This window comes from Rhinatrema bivittatum, chromosome 9, assembly GCF_901001135.1.
Source record: "Rhinatrema bivittatum chromosome 9, aRhiBiv1.1, whole genome shotgun sequence".
NCBI classification, from domain to species: Eukaryota; Metazoa; Chordata; class Amphibia; order Gymnophiona; family Rhinatrematidae; genus Rhinatrema; species Rhinatrema bivittatum.
In genome coordinates, this window is record NC_042623.1 from 242940273 (window position 1) to 242967798 (window position 27526).

Consider the following 27526-nt stretch of genomic DNA (forward strand, 5'->3'; position numbering starts at 1 on the left):
ACTCACTCTTTGATGGTGTTTCATAAATTAGATAACACTTTTGACACATTTTGTTAATTTCATAGGGCCCTTTCCCCACCAAAAGGATTCTGAGTGCACAAGCTACAAAAAGAAAATCTTTAAGTGGAGTTGGCTTATTCAGGCTTTCGGGTTTTTTTTTGGTTTTTTTTTAAGTAAATCGATGATTAATAAATTAGATTTCTCATATTCTTGTTGGCTTAGTACTTATATTTTTACAAACTAGCAGCTCACAATTCATGAAAAAAAAATTAATTACTGAAAAACTGACATCAAAATGCTATTCCCAATAAGCCCTAGCAGCAGTAGCTCTTTATATAATAAACCTGCTCAGGTTGTATGTCTGGACGTTACCATCAGCTGTAGCAGGCTTACATCCAAAGGACTGCGCCAAATCCTATGTGCGCAGCATCCACCGCAGGAGCTTACAGCTCACAAAAACACCTGACAGAGCAGTTCAAAAATGCTTTGTGTTTTGATGCAGTGTTCAAAATGTAATGCTATCTAGAGTCCTTCTACGAGCCTGAATCCACATCTGGCTTTGTGTATAGTGAAATAAGGGGAGTCTGATTGTCATGACATGAGTGATAAGAGGTATTAGAGAGCAGTTTCAGTTTATTTGCATGATGCATTGATGTGCCAGAGACTTCTCCGCTACCGAGGAAGGGTATTATTATTATGTGAAACTTCATGCACAGCAAACTGCCTCGTTATTATCTGTTGGCTTCCTTGTCCTTTAGAATAGTTTTCTGAACTGGGGAACAGACTGCATCTCTTGCATTTCCAAACCAAACACACATTAAATATTCATTTCAGGCAGTGAAATTTGGTTGTAAAGGGTTAAGACTGCTCTCAGTTTTCCCTTGTTGCTCAACATTTGCCATATACACAACCAATGACTCATTACTTACATAGCCTGTAAGGTGAATCTACTGTCTCTTTGGAAACTGAAGACTTCATAGCCTGCATTTCACAAGTTATCCTCCTCTCCAATACACCTCTACTAGCCTTCCACCCAATAATGCCCCCACACGCTTACCTCTGCCCCCCCATTTACCCATTCGGACACCCTATTTACCCCCATTTACCCACTCGGACACCCCTCAAAACTAGCCCTTCCCCCCTACAGCCACCAAAATTATCCCTCCCCACCTACAGCCACCACAACACTCAAAAAAGGCGTCTGACCTCCATCCCCATATCTCCCACCTCCCAAGCCCTCACCATCTCCCTCATTTCCCTTCTACTCATTAATGCCCAATCCCTAAAACAAAAAACACACCTCCTCCATGATATTCTAACTGACTCCAAACCAGAAATCTTTGCAGTAACTGAAACCTGGTTCAAACCCTGCGACACCCCCCCTCATTAACCAATTACCTTCTGACACCTATGACATTTTCTCCATCCCCCGAAAAAGAAAAGAGGAGGGGGCCTACTCCTCATAGCCAAAAAAGAATTCAAGCTCACCTCACAAACCTGCAATATTCCCAACCAATACGAAGTAGGCTTCTTCAAATCACAATCTCTACAAATCTGCCTTATATATACCCCTCCTGGTCTACTAGAAAAAGACCCCTCCCCCCTCATCGAACTCCTCACCATCTCCCTCTCTCCCGACATCCCCACGATACTCCTTGGCGACTTTAACCTGCATGTCGACTCCACCCCACAATCCCCTACATGCGAAGCCTTAATCTCATCCTTAGACGCAATGGGCCTTACCCAACTTATCCACTCCCCAACCCACAAAGCCGGTCATACCCTTGACCTCATTTTCACCAACTCACTCATCAACGTCATCCACTCCCCCACATGCCTGCCTGTTCCCTGGTCTGACCATTCCATCATTAACACAACTCTCTCTCTACCAACCCCTTCCACCTCCTCTCCTCCCCAGCCTAAATCCTTCCAATTTCGTAAAACCTGCCCTATAGAGACGCTGGCTACGGCTTGCTCCAACATCCCAAATCACATTGACCTAGAGACAGCAGATAGTGCCATATCCTCCTGGACAGAAACTACCCAGAAAATCGCTAACAACTTATGCCCAATCATTCAAAAAACAATCACCCAATCTAAATTATCTAAAAAACCCTGGTATACCCAGACACTCAAAACCCAAAAAATCCAACTTAGAGCAGCAGAAAGACACTGGCGCAAACATCCCACTACTGCCACAAAAACCATCTATTACCAACTCATGCATGCATATAGAAACGCCATTCAAACAACAAAAAAGGAATACTATGCCAAGAAAATTCACCACCTCCAATTCAATCCAAAGGCACTATTTTCCCTAGTCTCAAATCTTACCAAATCTAACGTGTCTACACCCCAAGTCCCCTCCACACAGACCCGATGCAATGAAATTGCCCTCTTCTTTAAGAACAAAATATCTAACATCACCGCCAAGTTTACCCCTAATACCAAAAATTCCCCCAACACAAATAGTATAACCCCCCCACCCCTTACACACCCAACATCCTCTCCTCCTTTGAACCCTCCTCAACACTAGAAATAGAAAACATCTTAAAAAAGATGAGACCCTCTTCCCACCCCTCAGAAACCATCCCTACTAAACTACTACTCGCTATTCCTAAAACAATAGCCACTTCACTCTCCAAAATCGTGAACTGCTCCCTAGAACACGGTCAGGTACCTAACTCCCTGAAACAAGCCGTGGTCAAACCCATCCTAAAAAAACCCTCCCTTGACCCTTCCAACCTATCCAACCTCCGTCCTATCTCCAATCTCCCTTTCCTCTCCAAAATCATTGAGAAACTAGTAAACTCCCGCCTCTCTGACCACCTAGAACAATCCAGCATACTCCCACCAACACAACATGGTTTCCGTAAACACCTCAGCATGGAATCCCTACTCCTCTCCCTTACCGATACCATCATCAAAGGAATGGATGCCGGAAACTCCTATCTCATCGCCATGCTAGATATATCCGCCGCCTTCGATACTGTAAATCATAACATCCTCATCAACACTCTCACCAGTATAGGTATCTCAGGTACTGCCCTCTCCTGGATAAAGTCCTTCCTCCAAAACCGCACCTACACAGTCCTCACCGACAACTTCACATCCCCCCCTGTTAATCTCGACTGTGGCGTCCCCCAAGGATCCTCCCTCTCTTCCACCCTATTTAACATTTACATGCTCCCCCTCACAAACCTCCTCTCCAACCTTGGTATTACACACTTCATCTACGCAGATGATGTGCAAATCCTCATCCCCTTCACAAACACTGTACTCACTGCACTCCATACATGGAACACCATTCTCGCCTCCATAAACCAACTCCTCACCGACATGCACCTTGCCCTTAACCCGCAAAAAACTGAACTCCTCCTCATCTCCTCCAGACATGCACCCATACCCTGTCCCTCCACTCTCCAGCCTCCTAACTTTCTCTCTAACACAAGAAACCTGGGTGTTATACTTGACAACCAACTAACCTTCAAACCATATATCAAATCTATCCTTAGCAGCTGCTACTTCAAACTACAATCCCTTAAAAAACTCAAACCCCTCCTCTACTTCCATGATTTCCGCACAGTACTTCAATCCTTAATTTTTTCAAAAATTGATTATTGCAACGCACTCCTACTTGGACTCCCTGCTACCCACATCAGACCTCTCCAACTCCTTCAAAACGCTACAGCACGCATCCTCACCAATGTCAATAAGAAAGATCACATTACTCCCACCCTCATTAATCTCCATTGGCTTCCCATCCACTCACGAATTATATACAAGACCCTTACCCTCATCCACAAAAGTATTATCAACGAACATTACAACTGGCTAAACCCACCTTTTCTCCCTCGTATCTCCACAAGACCCACCCGCTCCTCTCTTCGTGGAACCCTTATTCCCCCCTCCATAAAATCCACAAGACTCATCTCCACCACCAATAGGGCCCTTTCCCTCGCAGGCCTATCCCTGTGGAACTCCATGCCTCTTGACCTACGCACCAAAACCTCCACACCCACCTTCAAAAAGAAACTCAAAACCTGGCTCTTCCTCCAAGCATACCCCCAATCATCATCATCACCTACTAGCACTCAAACCCAACCTCCCTCTCGTATCAACACCCCCACTACAGGACCCCCACCCACCCTCTCGAAGGAACTACAAACCCCCACACTTAACCTCCTGCACATAATAAATTGCCACCTAGCAGAACCGCACACATCTTCTCACTTCTTTCACTGTTGGCCATGCGCTTAGACAAATTTTGTATATAGCCTATGTACATATCATTTCCCCATTGATTCCCTGTACATATTTTTTCCTCATGTATCTGTTCTCACCCCCCCCCTACCCCCTCCTTTGTCGCGATCACCCCCACCCCTCCCTCCCTTAGTTATCAAGTTATTTACTCTGTTACTATTGTTTATGTTACACACTGTTCCTTGTAAAGGCTTTGCCTATATATTTTTGGTTTGTAAGTTATCTGTAAACCGGCACGATGTGCAAACGGCTGTCGGTATATAAAATTAAATAAATAAATAAAAATAAATAAATAAATAAATAGCATAGGTACTGCTTTTGATAAGTACTGAGGGAGAGGGTTTTTTTTTAAATTGATTTGATGTTCTATATATATTTGATTATATACAAACATTTCACATGATAATGTGAAACAGTCCAGGAGATAAAGGTGTTAAACACTACAGACAGCATTCACATTAAGCTATTACAAGATTGTCTGTTCTTGTTCTGCACTAGGAACATTTATATTAATAATACTAAATCAGGTAAAAAAAAAAAAAATCTTCCATTGCCTTTTCTGGATGTTGGATTTTGTTTGAAAAGACAACATCTTTTCTCTGCTGTGTAAGTAAAACGAAGTAAATGAGGGACCGGAGTCATAAAGCACTGGAACAGAGGGATGTCCTCCACTGCCATCTTAATCTCTGTTAGCCTCTTTTCCTGAGCATTGGTACAAGCATGACTTCCTGCGTCATGAATGATCGATGATGTGCAATATCTCAGAAGCCCACAGAGAAAGCCAGTTTCACTCTAACAGGCTAACACACCGATCGCACCGAAAAATACATTTTGCCCATCATAATCCCTCTTCTGAGTGTGGCAAGTCATTGATGATTCTCCCTACATTCATTCATGTGTTAACAGGTAAGAAAGTGTGCATTTTATTCTTGAATATTTCCACTGAAGGCATTTCTGTAACATCTGAAGGCAAACTCTTTCAGATCCTTACTCCTTGTAATGTGACTGCCTGTGTCTTCTTGCATAAGTAAATGTTCATTAGTTTCTACCAAGGATTAGAGCGACCATCAAGAATTAGCCTCATTATCATTTTATTTAGCGGCAGAGATATTAAGAGAACACTAAGGGCCCTAGTGGAGAAAGATTTCTCAATGGGCAGAGTATGCAAAAAAGGTCCTATTTGAATAAGGCCTTAAGGGCAACAAGCACTAAGTACTTTTCCCCATGCATACAAAATAGGAGAACCCCCTGGTACATCAGGCTCTAAGACTCAGATTTATGCTTTTGTAATTGCCAGTATTAATCCTTCTGTTGTCCAAATGAGAAATAAATTCTCTGGCACATCAAGAGCACTGGCAGGGAACCATTCCATATGCAAAATGAAAACCACTAGTCACAGTTGATACTGTAAACAGGCAGCGCTCTCTTGATAGCAAAAGCAGTTGTCTTGAATCAATGTGAAAAGAATAATAATTTAATAATAATAATAAAACGCGCTCTACAAGCAGCAGTACTAGTGGCTAGGCTCTTCAAAATATCAACTTGCCTCTTTTGTTTCCTGTACTGATATTGCCTTTCCTTGGTCTCATTTCTTCTTGTGGATGGCCCCCACGTAGCTGGGGGCTGAGCCACAGCGAGGGCTCAGAGAAGGCCCACATGGGGCTGCCATGGGGGAAGGGAATGGAGAAGCCACAGGATCATTTTCAAAGGACTTGCATTGCTGGCACAGGTGAGAAGGCTGAAAGGAGGGGCAAAGGTAAAAGCTTGGTGTCTTGCTGCTCAGGTTGATCTTTCTCGGTGAGACCTTGCTGCCCTCAAGACCCTCCTCCCCACCCTTCTCCCCCCATAATGCACACCCTGTAAGGGTAACCTTCAAATAACTCTGTGCGGTTGCATATAGGCACGTATAGGGTCACGCGGAGATCTATGATAGTATTTTTATAACCTGTGCAGGTATTTACCATCCTCCCCCCCCCCGACATATGCATGTATATATGTTTATGCACGAACACAGGCAATGCATTGAGAGCAAGTATTTCAATGCATTAAAAGTGCGTATATATGCGCGTACATTTTACAAGTGAAAAAAAAGTAGGTCTTGCAAGCTTAAAAGCCAATTTACATGCGGAAGTTTGTGCATTTTAAAACATGTGCATGTAATTGCCATTACCGGTTTTCCGATTCCTCTGCCAGTTGGTCCAATCCTTCTCCACTGACCCGCCTAGTTCTACAGCCTGAACTCCCCCCAGTTCCCCCAGACTTCCCACCCAGCCAGTAGTACACAATAAATAAGCTTCATTTCAATTAACCAAGATAATTAGCAGGTGTAAAATTATGCGAGTCAGCTGCCAAATGTATGCAAGTCTCTTATAAAACTGCAACTCTCGTGCGTAACTGTTGGCCCCACCCTAGAATGCTCCTAGGCCGCACCTTTCTTCGCACTTATATGTGCGTGTGATGTTTATAAAATAGCTATTACATGAGTACAGGCCCCTCACATGCATAAATGCTAATTGTTATGTCCGTAACTCTGAAAATTCACCCTTGTGTGTTTAGGGTTTCATATGTATGGGTATGTATGTATAGGAATATGTATGCAAAAATGCATACTCAGTGTGGGGAGACCAGGAGGGAGAGGTTTTCTGTGTTGCAGCTGGTTTTGTGACTTGGGATTCAGGTGAAGGACAATGTATGATTGTAATAGATTCAAAGGACCCTCTCCTCCTTAAGCACTGACACATGGGATGTGACATGTGACCAGTGGCTGGTTTTTTTTCTGAAATAAAGTAAGTGTGTTCAACCTCGTTTCACTGCCGGTCGTAATGTAGTCAGCTTTTTCATAGCAGGGCACCATTCAGCAGAGTCCGTCTAGGTCAGTCCAAATTAGCCACAGATGTCAAGTTAAGCACTGCGGGCTACAAAATCAAAACACAAGTACCTACAAGGAATCAAGTGACAAGGTCACAGGGGTCCCCAGGCAAAGGTTCCTTCAGTGCATCCTTCCCTTTGGGCTCCCACGCATGCAGACTCACAGACCGACTTAAAAGGATGGCATAATGCCACCCCCCCTCCCCTTCGCTTATTTCCAAGGCAGTTGACATTCTTGCCCATCTCTTGCAATGGCTCTGATCATCCCCCTCATCCCCTGCACTTGTTCATGCTACGTTCAAAGCTTGTGCAGTGCATTTTCAATGATTTGCTTGGGGTTTGTAAACGAAAAATTGGCATATACATGTATAAGTAGCCTTTGTGCATACTAAGTGAATTTTCAGAAGGCTGTACTTACACCATCGCACATAAAAGTAGGCATGGAGAAAAGGGGAATTTCAAGGGGGTTCCGGGTTAGGGTCAGAAAGTACGTGCACACTCACGTATTTTATAAGCAAGCACACGCATACCTTATCAAACTTGCTATTCATGTCACAGACATTGAATCTGAATTCTCTTTGTTTATAGTTGTGGGTGGGTGGGGGGCTGGGGCAAGTAGTAGAGGTTGTAGGTGAACTGATGGAGGGTCTGATTCAAGTGGTGGAGGTTTGGTGAACATAAGAACTCAAGTATAGGAATAAGATGCCACAATCATACTTAAAAAAAGTACAAAAAATGTTTATTACAAAAAAGAAATGTTTACTTACACTTAATTACCTACAATACATATTTAAGAACACCCACATGGATACCTTCGTCATTATGAACATAAGAACTGCCATATTGGGTTTGATCAAAGGTCCATCAAGTCCAGTATCCTGTTTTCAACATGGCCAATTCGAGGTCACAAGTATCTGGCGAGATCCAAAATAGTAGATAGATTCCATGCTCTTACGCCCAAAGATAACTAGTGGTTTTTTTTTCATCTGCTAAGTTAATAATGATTTATTGACTTTTCCTCCAGGAACTTGTGCAAACCTTTTTTAAACTCAGCTACACTAATTGCCTTTACCACATCCTCTGACAATGAATTCCAGAGCTTAATTGTGGGTTGATTGAAAAAGTATTTTCTCTGATTTGTTTTAAATGTGTTACTTAGTAACTTCATGGAGTGTCCCCTACTTTTGTAGTTTTTGAAAGCATAAACAAAAGATTCACATTCACCCGTTCCACTCCACTCATTATTTCATAGACCTCTATCATATCTTCCCTCACTCTCTTCTCCAAGCTGGAGAGCCCTAACCTGTTTAGTCTTTCCTCATAGGGAACTGTTCCATCCTCTTTTTAATTTTGGTCACCCTTCTCTGTACCTTTCCCTGTACTCAGAAGTTACTCTGCTAAATGAATATTTGGGCACCTCTGCGGCTAAATTATATCTGTCTAATAAGTCAGCGGGCTAGAATTTAGCTGGCCAAGTTAGGGGTATTCTGGGGGCATAACTGGAAGGAATTAAGTTAGCCGGCTAACTCCGATATTCACAGTTAGCCGGATAACTTAGCTAGCTAACTCTGGTTGGGCCAAAGATCTGTCCTAAAGTTAGCCAGCTAATTTTAAGATAGCCAACTATATTCAATAATGCGACTGCTCAATTGAATATACCTCCAAAGTTAGCCGGATACATTTATCTAACTTTGCTATCCAGTCTGTGTCCGAATATGGACTTCTTAAAGTCCCTAGATATATTTCTTGAGTTTTCCAGTTTGTCTGTAAGTTTCTATTTTTAATTTATGGTCTCTTATTCTGTGTTTTACTTGTGTGGAAGAAGTGAACGATTTTGCTAGTGTTTAGTTTCTATCAAGCCGATACAGAAAAACGCGCGGGAGAGCTGGTGAGCGCCCGCTCTCCCGGCGCGCGCACAGGCCACTCTCCTGGGCGTGTGATTCAGGAGGGTGGCCTATGCAAATTAGGGCCCACGGTAAAAGGAGGCGCTAGGGACACTAGCGCATCCCTAGCGCCTCTTTTTTGACAGGAGCGGCGGCTGTCAGCGGGTTTGACAGCCGACGCTCAATTTTGCCAGTGTCGGTTCTCAAACCCGCTGACAGACATGGGTTCGGAAAACGGACGCCGGCATAATTGAGCATCTGTCTTCCGACCCATGGGCTGCGGGCCGATTTTAAATTTTTTTTTTTTTTAATTTTTACCTTTTTTTTACTTTTGGGGCCTCTGACTTAATATCGCTATGAGGGTGTATGGTGTACGGAAAATATCGCTATGAAGGTGTACGGAAAAGCAGTTTTTTCTGCTTTTCTGTACACTTCCCCGGCGCTGGCACTTCCCCGGCGCTGGCAGAAATTAACGCCAGCCTTTGGGCAGGCGTTAATTTCTGAAAGTAAAATGTGCGGCTTGGCTGCACATTTTACTTTCTGTATTGCACAGGAATAACTAATAGGGCCATCAACATGCATTTGCATGTTGATGGCCCTATTAGTTTCGGGGGGTGGGGGGGTGGTTGGACGCGTGATTAGCCCTTACTGTATAAGGGGTAAAGGTGGCGCGTTGAAAACACACGTCCAAATCTGGGCTAACAGTGCGTTCCAACGGAGCGCACTGTACTGTATCGGCCTGCAAGGAGGGATCAGTTTGCTTTGTTTTCCCAGCAGGAGATGTATTATATCTATACAGGCATAAGAATTATGCCTTTGGGGCTAGGGTCAAACTTATGTCTACTATAGATTATAAATTACAAGTGTTATCTTTCAAATGTAAAAAAACAAACTTTTAACAGTCTCCCTGCTCATGGTTTCGAGTGTTGTGAAATAGGTGAAGGCACAGTTTTTCAACTGGCCAAATTGCTTGGCTATGGCTCTGGGGCAGGTAGTCACTCTGAGGGTGGAGAGTAGAGTCAATATGTTCTTTCCACAGCTGAGTAAAGTATGAAAGGGAGTAAGGTAGTGCAAATTGCCTTTTTTTGTGCTGGACTATCCATCTATGTCCTATCCAGTTCGGATCGGGTGAACGTGATCTTCTCCATGAAGAATGTAGCCAGTTCATTGCTTTGTGTCTTGCTTGTGAGGGATGGGGGTAATGGGGGTGCGGTGTTCAGGGGTTTGTTTATGGTTTGGAACAATTCTCTAGGTGAGTTTTCTGCTTGGTTGTTTGCACTGGTGTAGTAGTCCCTTTTTGCTTTTGTGATGGCATTGCGGTATGTTGTCTGATGTCATCTGCTTTCGCCACTTTCATTCCAGTTTTCTGTCAGTTCTTTTTAGTTCTTTTAAGACTGGGTTTGGGATTCTTGCTGTGGGTGGTTTTTCATGGAGTGATTTTATCCATAGCTGATTTCAGGTCTGTGTTCCAGTTTTCTACCAGGATGTATGTGGTGGTGGATAGCTAAGTTATACATTGGAGCGTGAGCAGAAAGGAATGTGGGTTTAGGTGAGACGTTGGTCAGACTGGTCTTAGGGTTGTCTCTGGATTGACTTTTTGGGGTGAAAGTGGGTGCATTTCAAAGAGGATCTGGTAGTGATCAGTCCAGGAAGGTTGGGTGATCTGGATATTTTCTATTGCATACTGCTGTAACAGTTGGACTGGGGCTAGTATCAGGTCCAGGCTATAATCAGCTTCATGAGTTGGTTAAGTAATCAGTTGGGTCAGACCCAAGGTCTGTGGCCAGGAAGTCTTGGAGTGTGGCTAGGTGTGGTTCATCAACATGAATGTTAGTCATCTAGGATCAGTGTTCTTGGGCGATTCAAAAGGATCTCTGATATTAATTGTAGAGGATGTACAGGGTTTCAGTTGTGCAACTTTTTAAAATACCTGCCTCCATGCATGAAATGAGGGTAATTGCATACGTTACAAATATTTTGTACATAAAATATATGCTCTTACTTTAATAAGATAGGTTTGCAAACTATATGGATTCCTGCATTAAAAAAAATGTGCAGGTAATGGAACATACGTGTGCACTTGGGCGGTAGAAATACTGAGTATTTTGTAAACTGTGTGACACCCGCTGCACTGTTTATGAAATACAAGAATAATTTTTGCCGCACCAACTTTTGCGTGTGTGTGCTGATTTAAGCACACTATTGAAAATGACCCTCCCTGTCTGTTAAATGCCTACCTGGACCAAGCACTAAACACTTCGGTACAACACTATCCCAACTTATTGAGATTCAAAATGGTAGGCATGATAAATGAACAGAAACTGTCAAAAACTATAATCGCAAAACGTAAACAAGAACAAATACAAGTGGATCTTAAAGATCTGGTCAATGATGCTACTTTAAAAATGAGTTTGCATTTTCAGAGACATTTTTGACATTTACTAAAGAAAAAATAATTTTCCATGCTTGTTCCAACAGCATAGCCCTATTGTTTCGTGTTTATGTAATGATCCCTTCGTCTTCAGCTAGGAGCAGTACAAGCTGGTTATTAAGGGAGGCCCCATTCATTACAGCTCCTCCCTTTGAGGGAGCTGGGATGGCCGTCCCCAGGCCGGGCAGTAAAAGCTGCTCTCTTCCTGAGAGCTGGGAGGCAGTGCTTTTGAGTTGTGGTGTTAGGAGGAAGTGCAGGCGATTTTTCCTTTGTTGGATTTTGGGCCTAATCTATAGGACTCAGGCAGTCCCTACCTGGTGTCCCTGAGAAAGGTCGGGAAGCTGCCCTCCCGGTCCTCTCACTGGCTGGTTGTGCCTCCAGGGTTGTTTGGGGATTCCAGAGATTTTTCTTTGTAAGAAGTCTGTGAAACCCCTTAGTATTGCCTGGGTAGAGATCATGGGGAAACCTTTCCCTGGGGGGGGGGGGGGCCCAGAATAGGGAAGACCTGCCCTTCTGCAACCTCCTGGAGAACAGAAGTATGGGGGTGACCTTCTGCAGAGAACTTCTGGCGTTTTGGATTCAGATTTTGAGAAGAGAATTTTTGTTGAAAGAATGGGAAGAAGAGTTTTCCTGCTCCTACCCTTAAGAAGAACATCTGAGAGCCATTTGTTCCTGAGAGGATCCTTTTCCCCAATAAGGATTAGAGAGAGAGAGAGAGGGACAGAGAGAGACACACACAATAAATGGAGAACTGTGAGTAAGATCAATATTGAACTAATCCTGAGGACACCCACTTGGAGTCTTCACCCCTGGGGAGAGAGGAAATTGGGATTCTCTGTTTTACCAATTTTACCACCACTGGAGTGGTTTTCATGCCCACATGGAAAGCCTCATTTAATCCAAGCCCTGGAGGATGAGGGTTTCCCCTGCCCTGGTAGTAAGAGACCCTTGCACAGACAGAAGAAAGACTGTGAATTGCCAAAATCAATTTGTGGTGCTAAGAACTGTGCCATTTACTGATCTGATTCACCTTCAGCAAAGTTTACCTTTCGACACTCCAATCCAAGTCTCCCGGTTGTTACTGGCACCTACAGCACTCACACTGGGTAAAGGATTTATACTTCTCCCAGGGAAAACAGCCACAGTGTCACCCCTGCCACTCAAGGCCTTGAAGAAGGGACTCCTTCCCCCACCATCAAAGAATTTGGTGAGAGAGCTAGGATCCAGTCCCAAGAACTATAAAGACTTTCACGGCCCCGTTGGTAGTCAGCTCTTACCCTGAAACGGGGTTACATTTATGCCAATTTTAAAGCATGCAGGGCTGTAAGATATTACAAAAATTCAATGCAAGATTAATGTTGCATTTAATTGCCAATCCTTTGAGAAAAGACAAATGTACCTTGTCCCAGTGGTCTATATTATCTTGCAGTCACAGCTTTCCACTGAAACTGCTGTCCTGGAGCATTAGCTGTTTTTGCAGTTCAAAAGAATTTTCACTTCTTGATACAGCAGTGTCAACAACTCCAGTGTTAGTATTTTTGGGGGGCAAGAAAGACTTTTGGTTAAGTGCCCAGCAGGAAGATTTTTGCCCTCTTTCCTGACTAGAGTGGAGAAACAACCCAAACTGCTGTTTGGACATCGGATCCCACCCCATTGGGATCCCCACAGGAAAAGACAGGGAAAAGATCAAAGATCCTGAAGACCTACTGTGAGTAAGAGAATATCTACATCTTTGAGGACATCCATCCGGCGTCTTCACCTTGGGGAGTGAGAGAGGTTTGACTCTCTGTGTAAGGACAGGATTTTGGCTATCTTTGGAAGGGGTTTTCCGGACCAGTCTGCCCACTGGGACCTCCATTTCACCTAATCCAGGAGGGTGGATGGAGCCCTTGCCTGCTTAAATGATTCCTGCACAGATAGAGGTAAAGACTGTTACTAAGGAATGAACATATATGGAGCTGGATTCATATCTATTGTGCCATTAATCACCTAACTTCTGAACAGTAAAATTGTATTTTGGGCACTAACCCAGTGCGTCCTGCGTAGTTCTTGGAATATAGCACACAGTGAAGAGATTACCCCTCTCCCGGTGAAATTTTAATTAACGAGGAAGTCACCCCTGCGCTGGGCCCTGAAAGTTAACCTTTCCCCCCAACGAAAATAATCCACACCCTGGGGAAAGAGACACAAAGAAGAGCTAGCCAGGGTCCCTGCCCCAAAGAGTTTATACATTCTTTTATGGCAGGACAGGCACACCGGAACACAATATTCATAAGGAGCGTGATCGTAGGCCCATACCGTCCTCTTCACTTCATGATAGAATGTGAAACTCTTGAAAGATACTACAAAAATCCTAAAGGCTGAAGACAAGGCAAGCAGGCTTGGTAGGAAGGACAGACCAGCTGGATACTATGCAGGAGATGGAACTAGACAAGACAAGGGTCAGACAAGGCAAGGACAGGGCTCTGTACAAGCAAGACTAGAGACTGGAACAGATAGGACAAGACTCAGGTACAGGCAAGATTGGATAATGGAACAGACAGGATAAGGGAAATAAGGAAGACTAGGGCAGGACTTAGACAAAGCAGACAAGGGAACAAAGAACATGCAAGCCTGAAGGCAACAAGGCAATAGACGTTGAAGGCCTGGAGGTCTCAAGATAAGATACAAGGTAGATTAGTCCAGAAGGCCTCAAGGCAGAGAATAAGGCAAGCTAGGCCCGAGGGCCGCAAGGCAAGAGAGGACTGCAGGCCACAAAGCAAGAACAAGAATAAGGTTCAGGTCATAGAGCCAGAAGTGACACCATGAGAAGACAAGGCTGGAATGGCAGGGCAGGTTTACATAGGGCTGGGGCTTGGGCATGGCAAGGGCAGTGAGGAAGAGCTTGAGAAGGCTAGAGGTGAGACTTACTGAGGGCCACTGCTGGTGGGGAGGCATCATTGCAGGAGACAAGAAGGTAGGAAAAGGCTGCGCAGCAGGTGAAATCCTAACACCTATATTCTAAATGTAACATCCCTCTCAATGTATGTTTACTTAGTGCCAAGGGAGGGGGTTGCACATGAAAAATAACCCACACTTGCACCCAGAGTATGAGGGGGCGGAGTGGAGGGTTACGTTAGCAACTCTGGTTGTAATCCTAGTGTCCCAATACTCTTTTCTCTGGATCCCTGAGATTTGCACCCCAGACCTGGGAACAGGGTACAGCAAAGAAAAGCACCACTCCACTGAAAACATGGGCTGGAGCGCATTGTTAACCGCATTTGGATGCACGTTTTCGACGCGCTAGCTTTACCCCTTATTCAGTAAGGGGTAATAGCGTGCTGAAAATGCATGTCCAACCCCCCAAAACTAATAGCTCCCACAACATGCAAATGCATGTTGATGGCCCTATTAGTTATGCCTGCGCGATTCAGAAAGTAAAATGTGCAGTCAAGCCACACATTTTACTTTCAGAAATTAGCGCCTACCCAAAGATAGGCGTTAATTTCTCTCAGCACCGGGAAAGTGCACAGAAAAGCAGTAAACACTGCATTTCTGTACACCCTCCGACTTAATATCATGGCGATATTAAGTCGGAGGTCCCAAAATTTCAAATAGTTAAAAATTTAAAAAACAAAAATGTAAAATGGGCCCGCGGCTCACGGGTTGAAAACTGGATGCTCAATTTTGCCGGCGTCCGGTTTCCGAACCCATGGCTGTCAGCGGGTTTGAGAACTGATGCCGGCAAAATTGAGCGTCGGCTGTCAAACTCGCTGACAGCCGCCGCTCCTGTCCAAAAAGAGGCGCTAGGGGCGCGCTAGTGTCCCTAGCGCCTCTTTTTACTGCGGGCCCTAATTTAAATTAATTTACTGAATCGCGCGCACAGGAGAGTGGCCTGTGTGCGCGCCGGGCGCTCTCCCGCGATTTTTACTGTATCGGCCTGTTAATGCTTTTACTATCGTTGGAATAACACAATAGATACAGTGCTGATAAGGCAGGAATAGAGGCAAACATATTCTAATGGAGGAACAAAAAAAACAATAAAATGAAGTTAGGTATAATTTATCCTTAATGGTGTGGCACTTAAAAGATGCTACGTTAGCAATGGTAATATACAATATAGATCTTTAAGAACAATAAAGAAAATGTCTGCTTGGGCTATACCTTGTGATGGATACCAATTTATACCACAAAACCCTTAGACTAAATTTACACACTTGCCCATTCCCATTATATATATATATATATATATGAAAGTTAGGGTCTGTGTAATTTGGTGGAAGATGTTGATAAACTACCACCTCAAGAGTGCAGCTGTATTTTGGTATGGGTTGAATCCCTTGTGGAATAAACTCCAGTTCCCTAAATACTCAACGTGCCCAGATAGGCTGGGACCCCACCAGCCCTGTAGTGGGTCCTTGTCCACCTGAATTGGTTTATACTCAGTCTGGGACAACTAGTAGTGTGTCTCTGGAAACTGTTGAGCCAGGCTAACAGTTACTGTGGCTCTGTAGATGTTATAAAGCAGGCTCACAGACAGAAAGAGAGACCCACTAGTATGTGTATTGCTCCTGAGAAAGTTGATATTTGATTTATGGGTGCTTATCTTGGCTCTGTCCTTTGCAGGATGGCTCAGACACACTGCTCCTGTGTCCAGAGACCTTGGCAACCCTTTTCTGAATCCCCGGGGCAATCCTCCCAGCAGTCTGAAACTGCTCTCTGACAGGGCTCTACAAAGGCTGTTCCTTCTCCCTCTCCAGCTTTGTGTTTGCCTGGTTTTCCCTTGTCCTTAGCTCTCCAGTTCTCTGTAAACCAGCTTCCCTGTCCCCAGACTGCACTCTCTCTCTCTCTGGATTCTTGCCCCTGGACACTGGCCTTCCTTGCTTCGAAGCTCCTACTCTGAATAAGGGCACACACAAAAACCACAGGGAAAAAACAAACACAGTGCGCCTTTTTTCCTCTTCTGGCTTTCCATTGCTGGGCTCCCCTTGATTTACTTCCTGGATCTCTGCTGAGCTCCCATTCATTGACTCAAAACATGGGACCTCCTAGCTCACATCAGTCCACCCTGCCTATCCCAGCGAGCCCCTGCAAAAAGTCCAAGGAGCCCTGCTCTCTCTGTAGCACGCACCTCTGTTTACTGCAGCCTATGCTGGAAGAGACTTGCTACATTTTATTTTTGTAAAACATCAAACACAACTATGATTAGAGGCAGCTGTTCTGTGTAATTTCCCCCTTCTCTAGCTCTCAGCTGGAATCTGTAGTCCTTGGTCTTTAAGCAGAGACTGGTGGGAGGCAGAGGTTGATTTAAACTCATGTCTTGAGGTTAAAGGTTGCTTTATTCAGCTTTGCTTCTTAGTGCTCAAGAAATGATTACTACAAATCTGAGGTGATGATTTTAGTTTTAGTTTTATTTTTCTTTTTAGTCTTCAGTAAATAATGGAGAATGCTATGGTGCATTTTTCATTTTAATCTTTTTATTCTGGCTTATAAATGCAAGGGTTCCTGGAGACTGATTATTATTATTTTTTTTAAAATTAATTAATTAATTAATTTATAACTTTTTTTATACCGAAGTTCAGGTAACAGAATTACTTATCACTCCGGTTTACATTATAACAAGTAGAAAACAATGACAACATATGTCTTACAATGAACAAGGGAGTGAACAACTTGGATAATATAACATAACATAACTAGGAACAGTAGCAGTATGCACTATTAGAGCGAGACTAGCGCATGGGGAGGGAGGTTTGCTAATGGGGGGGAGGGGGAAGGAAGGTTGTTCATGGAGGGGGGGAGGAGGGGGAAATTTCTTATTGATGAGTAAAAACATGAGCATAGGTTCTGGACGTCAACAGTATGAAAACAGTCTATGGGAGCTGTGGAATTTAAGAGCTTTGGTTTAAGTATATGAGATTGCTCTCTCTAATCAATGCAAAATGTTTCTGCAGGTAAATTCTTAGACCCAAGTACAAACTCTTGCCACCTAGTTTATTAAAGCAACCATTTTAACCCTTATTAGTACTGTAAACAAACTTTGTGATTGAAAATCTGAAATTATTTAAGAATTCTTATGTATATATATAAACAGTGTGCTAATGGAATTGCCCCTGCCACTGGTCTATACTACCTTTACAATATGCAGAAATAAAGTTAGTATGTCAAATCTAAAAAAAAAAAAAAAAAAAGGCACCATCTCAGGAAGGGAGGGGGAGGCTTAAGTCTTACCCTGAAACGTATGGTTCTCAAAAAGCACAACTGCTGCAGTGAAGCAAGTCTGGTAGTACCTACAGACAGTTTCTTCTGGCTTCCTTTATTATTTTTCCTGTCTGGCAGCAGTGGACAGCTATAGATTGTGAGTGCCTCTCTTTTAATATGCGATGGGGAGTCAGTGTTCCAGTTCAATAGCACTCGCTGTCCATGCCCAAGCTTCACACAAGTACTCATGGAGGCAGCGACCTGTACTGCAGTATCCTGCCACACCGATGTGGGAGAAAGGGAGGAAAAAACCAGCCAGCCAGAGACTGGAAGCCTGTGCGCTCTGCCGTGGATACACTCCTAGACAGTGAAGCTAGGAGCCAGTCGAGGAAACTCCCTGCTGAGGATGATCTTTGAAGCCTGGGAGTTGAAGGGGTTCGTTACCTGTATTAATTGTATTGGGGTCTGAGCTTTGTACATAAGTCAGCCCAGCTAAGAAAAAAAAATCTGATAATTTTGGAAGAGCTGAAGTCAAACAAGTAATTTTTCTGGCTTGAATTCAACTGCTGAGACCTTATTTTGAAAGGGATATTTTTTATTAATTGGTTTTGTTCTTTTTAGTTTTTGAAAAAGGGATTTTTGTTTAGAAAGCAAGAGTAGAAGGGAAGGGCTCCCTGCCCCCCCATCCTAAGGTCAATTCCAACTTTATGGACTAACCCACTAATTAGGGGGTGGGACTACACAGAACAACTTGACATTGGTTGGCAGAGTAACACAAGGAAGTAATTTAGATACATTTAGTCATTTGTAGAATCAAAACACTTCAGGTGGAACTTAATTATAGTATATGCTTCAGGTAATTTATTTTTAATTGGTCTTATCTGTAGTAGCTAAGGCAACAGGATTGTTTATAGAATATACACTTAATAGATATAATTGTACCTATTAGTGACCTTAAACAAATAAGTATAAAATTAACACTAACAAAAATTGTAAGAAATAGGTCTATTAGAGACCATAGGTAAACACAGTAAGATCATAGATTAGGAAAAATTATTAGCTATCAGTTGGAGAAAAATACTGCTTGGTACCAGAAAGTGAAGGGATAGCAAATGATTTAGTTCAATTTGTTTCTTCTGCAAATAGAAAAAATTAAGTAAATTTCTTCTGAGCTTGATTGTTTGCATCATATTTGATCCTTGTGGTAACAATTTCTAGTTGCTCCAGTTTACTTTTATACCCGCAGCAACAAGAGTCCACAAAGAGATCAACCCAAAACTACATTTCTCATAGATTTATACAATAAATATACTTTGTAGTCTAAAAGAATAAGATAAGACACTTCATACTTCCAAGCATCAAGTAAGCAAGCAAAGAGGATCATAAGCAGGTATTCTGAGTGCAGAGTTGGAAGCTGCATGGCACAGGCTCGCTAACTTTACTTTCAGGTAGGGATGTGCATTCATTTGCGACAAAATAGGAAATAGAGACGATATTTCCTATTTCGTCGCATTTCGGGGGGGGCGACGAAACGATAAGAAAATCCATGAAATTTCATGTGGTTTTCTTATATTTCGGGGGAGGGGGGAAGAGAAAGGGCACGTTAAAAACAAAAACCCTAAACCCACCCAAACCCTTCAAATTTAATTAATTGCAATCCCCCACACTCCCAACCCCCCAAAAACTTGCCCAAACCCCCCCCTCCAAGACTTACCGAAAGGCCCTGGTGGTCCAGCAGGGTCCCGGGAGCGATCTCCCCCTCTCGGGCCGTCGGCTGCCACTAATCAAAATGGTTCTTTGCCCTTACCATGTGACGGGCTATCGGTGCCATTGGTCGGCCCCTGTCACATGGTAGGAGCAATGGATGGCCTGCACCATTTTTTAAGATGGAGCTGGAACAACTCTGGAGGACCCGAGGGGTTTCCACTACCCGGTGCTGAGTGACTTCCCGAGCTTCTCCCGCTCTTCTCGTGGTCCACGACCAGCCTCTTGGCCATGAAGGGTGCGAAGGAGAAGTGTGGTTTGTGACCGTCCAATGGGGCCACCCATTGGCAATGGATTGGTAGGGCGCCTGAGGGTCCTGCTCATCCCTCTTGTTCCTGTCTTCATCCTGAACTCCTCTGTGCTTTGCTCCAAGTTCCAAGGCCTTGCTTTCTCCGCTTCAGTCCTGTGCCAACTTGACCTCCGTCTAGCCTGTCGCCTCTGCTGCTCCCTGCGGCAGGTCCAAAAGGGCTGGGAATGGTCAGAGGACTGTTCAGAGACCACCATAATAGTGTGGTCTCCCGGGGCGTGTAGGTCGGCGTAGTGGCCGGGACTTGGACCGTCTTATTTATTTATTTATTTATTTATTTATTTATTTAAGGTTTTTTTTATACCGGCATTCATGAACTCGTTCACATCATGTCGGTTTACAGAAAACAGGGGTGCGAATAATACAACCAAAAACAAAAATAACGTGATGAAGAGAGGCAGTTACAATTAACAAGGGCTAATGAACTGGGATTGTAAGAAATAGAGAGAGATAGAGAAGGTTAATTATATACAGGTGTACAATATAAATATGGTGTCCCAAATATACAGCATCTTCACCACTGCAAGGGCACACCTCACTTCTCTTCCACCTAGCCTTGGTATGCCAAGCCTCGAGTGCTTGCTCGAGACTGACGCTAGCCATAACACCCAGATTACTATGGCTACTAGATCCTACATCACAACTCTAATTTCCCTTGAGCTGAAGAACCGGTATGCAGCCCTGAAATTGGGGGAGGAGAAACCATACCAGAATGAGAAGGAACCAAAACATGCAGACCCCAAAGCTGCAGGCTCAACAACCACTGCATCTAGGAGGCGAGAGTAGTGGAGGTTGGTGACTCACTTCTGAGGGGCATGGAGGCATCCATCACCGACCAGACATTGTCCTAGAAAGTGTGTTGTCTGTCGGGTGCCAAAATCTAAGACATCATGGAGAGATTGCTGAAAATCCACAAGCCTACGGACTACTATCTGATGCTGCTCATCCATGTTGGCACGAATGATACTGACAGATAAATGTGATCAGGTTTCCCACATGCTAGTGTAAGAGAGGAGAGACTGTTCTTATAGTTTAATGCAATGGAGCCGAGAGAGAGAGAGAGGAATTAAAAAGCCACAACTCTCTAAACTCCTTGAACTGGTCTGTTTATAAGCCTATCTGGTTGTTCATTTGATCCCTGAGACCAGAGTGAAATTAAGGTCTGCAGTAAAGAGCTGCATCAAAGCTTTCCTGATGCAGTGTTAAAAGACATTAGATCTAACTGCAGGAAACCTGTGGATCCAGACCTCATTATACAGATTTACTTCCACCCAGGGCTCCACCATTAAAGTGCATCAACAGCGCTGAAAATCTTATAAGATGCTGACCCACCAGAATTTGTCTTTCCTTTCACCAGCACTTCCCAAGACGTTTATCTGCAGTGCCACTAGAACATAGCTACTATATATATATATATATATAATGTTATTTTTGAACATCACTGCCATAATCCTGTTATCTGGTGTCATTAGAATATATACATATATATAGAAAAGTACTAACTATTTATGTTACCTATATGTTTTTATTCTGCATTAATACTTACCTACTATTTTTCCGCAGTTTACTCAAATTGATTGCAATAAAGTGTTAGAAGTTGATTTGTAAGCTGGTTGCCTATAGTATTTTGCTCTACGAAAGCAGGAGTTACAAAAGAAAAGAGAACAACGTAGATTGGTGTGGGCACGGGACTTACTTTCCCCAGTGGCTATACTGTAACCCACAACCCCCACCTTCTCCTCCTCCTCCACCCCCTGGGACAGGTGGGGGTTCTTCTGTCACAGCCTCCCCTCCCCACATCAAGAAAAGAAATCCAAGCAGTCACATAAATACAGTTCATCAGCAAAAAGGGGCTTTCCTGGACTTCAAAACCCTATCAGGATACTCTCAGGGATTCCTATACCTTGAAACTCCCTGTGGTATTGAGCGGTCAGAGGGTAGCCAGAGAAGAGACATCAGGCTGGACTCTGGCAAAAGCTTTTATAAATCTCTTTATTTGCAGAAAGGTAACAGCCAAAGCAACTTTGCTATACTATGCAGTTCGACTAATATAATGTGGTAATGCCACTTACAATGCAATTCTCTTTCTCGAGGTTTCCTTCTTCCTCCAGGGACCTGCCTAACTCCTCTGGGCTCTGCTCCCTTATCTGGCTGGAATCCCTTGCTGGGTGAGCGCTTAAGGAGGATTGGGCCAGATAACTGTAGCCAGTCCTTTAAATTGTTTGAAGGGAGTTTCTTATGCACTTCCCTTTTTGGTATCTGAATAAGCCTGATTGTTAGGGTTTTGAGGTGTTTGGGTGGATTCTTAGGTACTGTGGCAGATGACCACGCCCACGGGGCTCCTCCCCGTGGGGAGCCACAGTACTGGGCTAGACTCAGTACAGCAGATGTAAGCCACCAGAGGTGGCAGTAGTGAGCAGGTTCTGAAGTAGCAGTCCAGGGACCCTCGGCAGAGGGACCCTTCTCACCAATTTGGTATAGGGAGGTTCTGGTGTAGGTTTCCCAGCAGGGCAAAGCTGTAGATGAGATAGACTGAGAATTAGATTACTCACTAGATGGTAGCTGTGATGTAGAAGGTTTCCACCAGGCAGAAGTAGATAGTTCCAGGCACCGAGGCAGGGAGAGCAGGCCCTCGAGGAGCGATTACCCAGGTTAGTAGTTACCCCGAAGGGCAGAGGAAGAGCTTCCAGTGGCTGCACGGAAGTGGCAGAGCAGTGTAGACTGGAGGAGTCCAATCCGAAATCCAGTCAAAGTCCAGTCTTGCTAACTAGGTTAGCTAGCAATAGCGGGCAAGCTAAATACCTGGATGTTGTGATGTCATTCAAGGGGGACGCCCCCGAGGTTCATGCCATAGTAAGCCCTTGGGAGGAACATGGTGGGAGGCAACGCCATAGTCGTTCCGGGGACGCCGGAGAGGGCGGCTAGCAGACGTGGCGGTAGCCATTTTCCCAAGGTAAGCGGGAGGAGCCGAGAACAAGGTGAGGCAAACGGGGCGAAGCAGTCTGAGACTGATGGAGGCAAAACTGATGATTTAGCCTTCTCCTCAGAATACCCAGGGCAGAATCCCCTGAACCAGAATTAGATCCTCCTCATTCCAGTGTGTCTCCTCTGAGATTTTTCTTCCAATTCACACTGGCAGAAGAAATCTCTGCTGTCACTCTTCTGGGTGCAGAGTATTTTTTTACAGCAAATACACACCAAAGTCAGTGGTGGATTTATGTTTTTTGCTGGCCCTAGGCACATTTAGTGCCAACTGCACACCCCTCCTCCCAAGGAAAGTTGGACAAGAGCAGTGAAGTTTGTGTATATGTAGGATGGTACATTACCCCAATATAAACACCATACTTCCAATTATATAGACATACTCTGCATCCCCAGAAACTCCCTAACAACACGTGCAGATTACACCTAGAACTCACCTTACACCTTACAACTCACCATGACGTGTATTTTAATGTCGGTATAGAAAAGCTGTTAAATAAATAAATAAATATTAAAAAAAAAAAAATCCACATACTGGTGTCACCTCTGTATCAGCAACACAAACTCCCTCTACTACTAGGCACTTAGTGAAGTAAAACAGACCCAGCAAAATAAAAGTTACTCAAAATCTGTAGAGCAAATCTGCCATACCAAAACAGTACTAACTCCAAGGACTCAAACAGCAACAACACTGTCTATGAAAAGGCACCACACTCTAGGCCACCAATAAATCTATTGCAAAAAACCAGGCTGGACTGCTTTAGATTTATACTCACAAACCACAGTATATGCTAGTAGAATACCTCACCTCAGTCACACATCTGCCATGAACAAAATTGGGCGGGCTAGAAATTGTGTATAAATAAATAACTAGATAAATAAAATAAACACATGCTCTTGTCTGGCTCTTCAGACAAGCGTTCCAATTTACAGAATCCAACTAAGCACCTTATCCTGATTGAACCTTAAATTTATTGTTTTATACAGTTAACAATATTCAACATATATATATGCAATATTTAACTTTTTAATTATTTTAATTTAATTTAGGTCACGAAAACATTCAATGTTTAATTGTTAATTGTTATTTTTCAATGTTATTTTTCAATGTTCATTGTTCGATGTAAACAACCCCGGTCTGACCTCCCAGACTGGGGCAATCTTTTCGTTTATTGTAAACCGGACTGATTTGTATTGTATACAGGAATTCCGGTATATAAAAATTAAAAATAAATAAATAAATAAACAAGATGGAACGACCCACACCAAATACAGAACAAGTGACCACAAATTAGAAATTAGAAACATACAGACAAAAACTGAAATGGAAACCTGAAGAGGTCTGACTGGGCATGCAGTGCAACATTGGAGAAATAGAAGCACAAATGCGTTCTTCTTATACTGAGCAAAATACAAAGATATCAGAAATGCACATTCCAAAAAGTTGACATATTCCAATCATCAAAGTGGAAATGTAATGCTTTTTTCTGCCTTACACCTGGATGCATCTCACTATTGTGGGGGTGGGGACTAGTTCCCCTTCCCCCCCAAAACGTCACAGCTCTACGGTGTGTTCTTATGTCTTGCGGTCAAACACCTCGGGACAGAAAAATGTGGCTAGCGGCCTTTTAAGTGTGATGGCAGCCCCACCTCAAGGGACCGCCATTGCCTTAAAGGGCTGCTGCCAAAAAAATAAAATTGCCATGGAAAAACAAAAAGTTGAGTGGGGGTCAGGGCCGACCCCTGGCTCAACCCAGGGCTGCCACTCAAGGTGGCCTCGAATTCTCAAAGTTAAAAATAAGGGTTCCAGGTCACATGACAGGGGCAAGGTCAGGTTGGTGCCATTTTTCAAAATAAGTGTTGATCGGGCTGAGTGCTAGGGGCGCCCTGGACCCCATCGTTGGACATTCTTCCAATTTTTAAGGTTCAGGGGTGTGAGAGGGGGTCAGAGAGTGGGGGGGGGGGGGGGGGGTGCAGGGTGGTGGTGAGGGCACCCTGAACCCCAATGACAGATTTGATACATTTGGGGGGGGGAGGGGTGCCCATTTCTTTTCTCTCTCTTCCTGTCTTTTTGCTTCCCCACCTGTATCTGTCTCTGACTCATGACCTTAACCTTTTCATTATTTCTATCTCCTCTCCCTCTCGACCCACTCATAGCTAGATTTCATTTCTCTTTCTTCCCCTCCACTTCTATCTAGCTATGAGTGGATCGAGAGGGGGAGAGGAGATAGAAATTATGGAAAAAAATGGTTGAAAAGGGAAAGGTCACGTGTCTGTTACTTCCATTTTCCCCTCTCAGCCCCTCCATCTCACCCTCATCAGTCTCCAGCCACTGTATCTGTCTTCCTTATCCTCTCCCCTCAATAGCTCCTTCCTGCCTTGCTCAGCCCCCACTCCCATGCTGACTCTCTCTCCCCAACCTTCCCCCTTTCATTTACACCCCTCTAAGTTCTCCATTCGCTCCCTCTTAACGCTTACCCGTTCCTTGTCTCAACCTCTTTACCTAGGCCTCCTTGCCATCTTTCCAAGCTGTTTATTGTCTTACACTTTCCTTCAGACCCATTTGTGGTCTTATTCCTCCATCTCCCCTATCCCACCTCTGTTTCTCATCCCCTCTTCTTCCTGGTCCCCAGTCTTAACTCCATCTTGTCATCTCTTGCCTACTTACCAATTTCCCAGCTCCCATTCCCCTTCTGTCTCTCATTTCTTCAGCAGCTTTTTTCTCTTTCTTTTTTTTCACTCACTCCTTAGTAAGGATGTGCATTCGGATGATTTAAACATGAAAAATGGATCTGAATGAGTTGATTTTCAGGTCAGTTTATTGTAACTGAAATGAGGCTCGACTCATCGCAAATGTTTTAAGTAATTCGTTTTGACAAACACAATTTTGACAGACACAATGTGAAATTTGTGCACACAAACTGGAATTTGTGCATGCAGTTTGCATATTGTGTGTACGTTTTGCTAGCTGCATGCAGTTTGCCAGAACGAATGACCCAAAAAATCCAAAGGAAAAAAATGAAATGAAATGTGGCCAGAAAATGCACTGAAAACAAAAGAACTGAACTGAATAAAAAATGACTGCACAGCCCTGCTCCCTAGCTTCCCTCCTTCCCAGCCCTCATCTACTTTCTTCTGCCACTCATCCCTCACCTTCCGTTGCTTCCATTTTCTCTTTTATTCCCTCCTTAGCCCCCAAACGTTTCATCCTCTCTCAACCCCTTCACAGTCCCATATCACTGCCTACCATCCCCTTCCTAGCTGTTCAGGGCCTTCACACCATCTTGCAACCCTTTCCTACCCTTCACCCTCCCCCCTAATTTGCCCCCATCTCACATTCCCAGCCCTGATTCTCACGACCTGCTCATACCCCTTCCTAATCACTGTCCTCAGTGTCCCCATCCTCAAGTGCTCTCTTCATTTCTTGCTGAAATCCCAGTCCCAGCTCTGCAAATCAAACCCAGTTCCCACTCCCCACTGCTCATTCCAATCCCCAAGCCCCTTCCCAGATCTTGAAAGATGCTTCTCCTGCTATTAATCAAGTTTACTTAGGGAATAGCCACTGCTATTAATTGCATCAGTAGCATGGGATCTTCTTAGTGTTTGGGTACTTGCCAGGTTCTTGTGGCCTGGATTGGCCACTGTTGGAAACAGGATGCTGGGCTTCATGGACCCTTGGTCTGACCCAGCAAGGCAATTTCTTATGTTCTCCCTCCTCTCTGTGACTAACCCTGACTGGTAGGAGAGAGGGATCATCACTTCTAACCCATTCCTCTTGCTCCAAACTGCTCTTCCTGTGGCGCAGTTCAAACAGCGTACATGAACTGCATGGGAGAGAGTGGAGCTGGCAGCAGGAGGTACAGGTTAAAATCATCAAACTGCTTCCCTGCTCTTCTACTGGCCAGGACTATGTTGTGGAAAGGGTAAGCGAGGTAGTTTGAGCAGGGCCACACTCACACCTTGGGCTCAGTGGGATGCATTGGGGGTGTGGAAGAATAACTTCCTCAGCCCTGCTGCTGGCAGCCTCAGGAGGAAGGGTGGGCAGTGGTTCACTTCTCTGGTTCACTACAGGCTGCATTGGGAGGGGGAAGCCAATGACTCCTCTGATAGAAGCAGCGCTCCTTCTACCCTGCTGCAGGCCACGTTGGCTGAGGGTGTGCGGCTCTTTGATCCTACCCTGGGCCACACTGGAGGGGTCGTGGGGGTTTCCCCCCCCCCTTCAACTGCCATGAGCAGAGGCAGTAAATATTTTGCTTTGCTTGCCACTCTTTTGAGATTTCTGCCCTAAGTAAAGGCCTAGTGTGACTGTTGACAAATTAAGCCCTGGTTGGGGCTCATCCTGCTCCTGATTGCAAATCTACATCACTGAAAAATCTCTATGGGATCAAGGAGCTGCTTGAAATCTACATGAGATCCTCATGGATGCTCCAAACACTTACTCCTTCTCAGTGATCCAAGGACTTTGAGTTTAAGCCTCAAATCCCAACATCAGAAAAAGCCAGAAAGAGAGAAACTTCTGGACTCCTTGAGTTTTATTTACTCTACTCAGTCTTGGACACCTTCCAATGAGGATTGTCTGAACACTACCAACACTTCTGCTCTGACCTCAAAGTGAAGTGTCCCAGTGGAGACACCTGTATCACTAGGAAGGAACCGTTAGACTGTTATAATTTTTTAAAGTATTGAGGCCAACCAGGTCCATGGATGGTAAGGAACCAGTGTTCACAGGCTGGAATCTCAACCATCGTGCAATAGCAACATTTAGCGGCCAGACTCAGGATTCAAGCTTATCAGAGGGAGTCATGGGTCAGTAGCCCCTGGGAGAGGACTGTAGCGATAGTGGCTGGG

At 44.2% G+C, this 27526-nt stretch overlaps 1 protein-coding gene across 3 annotated transcripts in view; it reads right to left on the reverse strand.

Annotated features, from left to right (window-relative positions):
* Positions 1-27526, reverse strand: part of KCNMB2 (potassium calcium-activated channel subfamily M regulatory beta subunit 2) — a 177342-nt gene that overhangs the window by 83617 nt on the left and 66199 nt on the right. Inside the window, exon 1 of one of the 3 annotated variants that reach the window (XM_029616730.1) lies at positions 17656-18036. The exons of the other annotated variants lie outside the window; for them this stretch is intronic. The gene's annotated coding sequence lies outside the window, so the exon portion shown is untranslated. Of the gene's footprint in view, positions 1-17655; positions 18037-27526 lie in introns of those variants that run through there. 3 annotated transcript variants of the gene reach the window in all.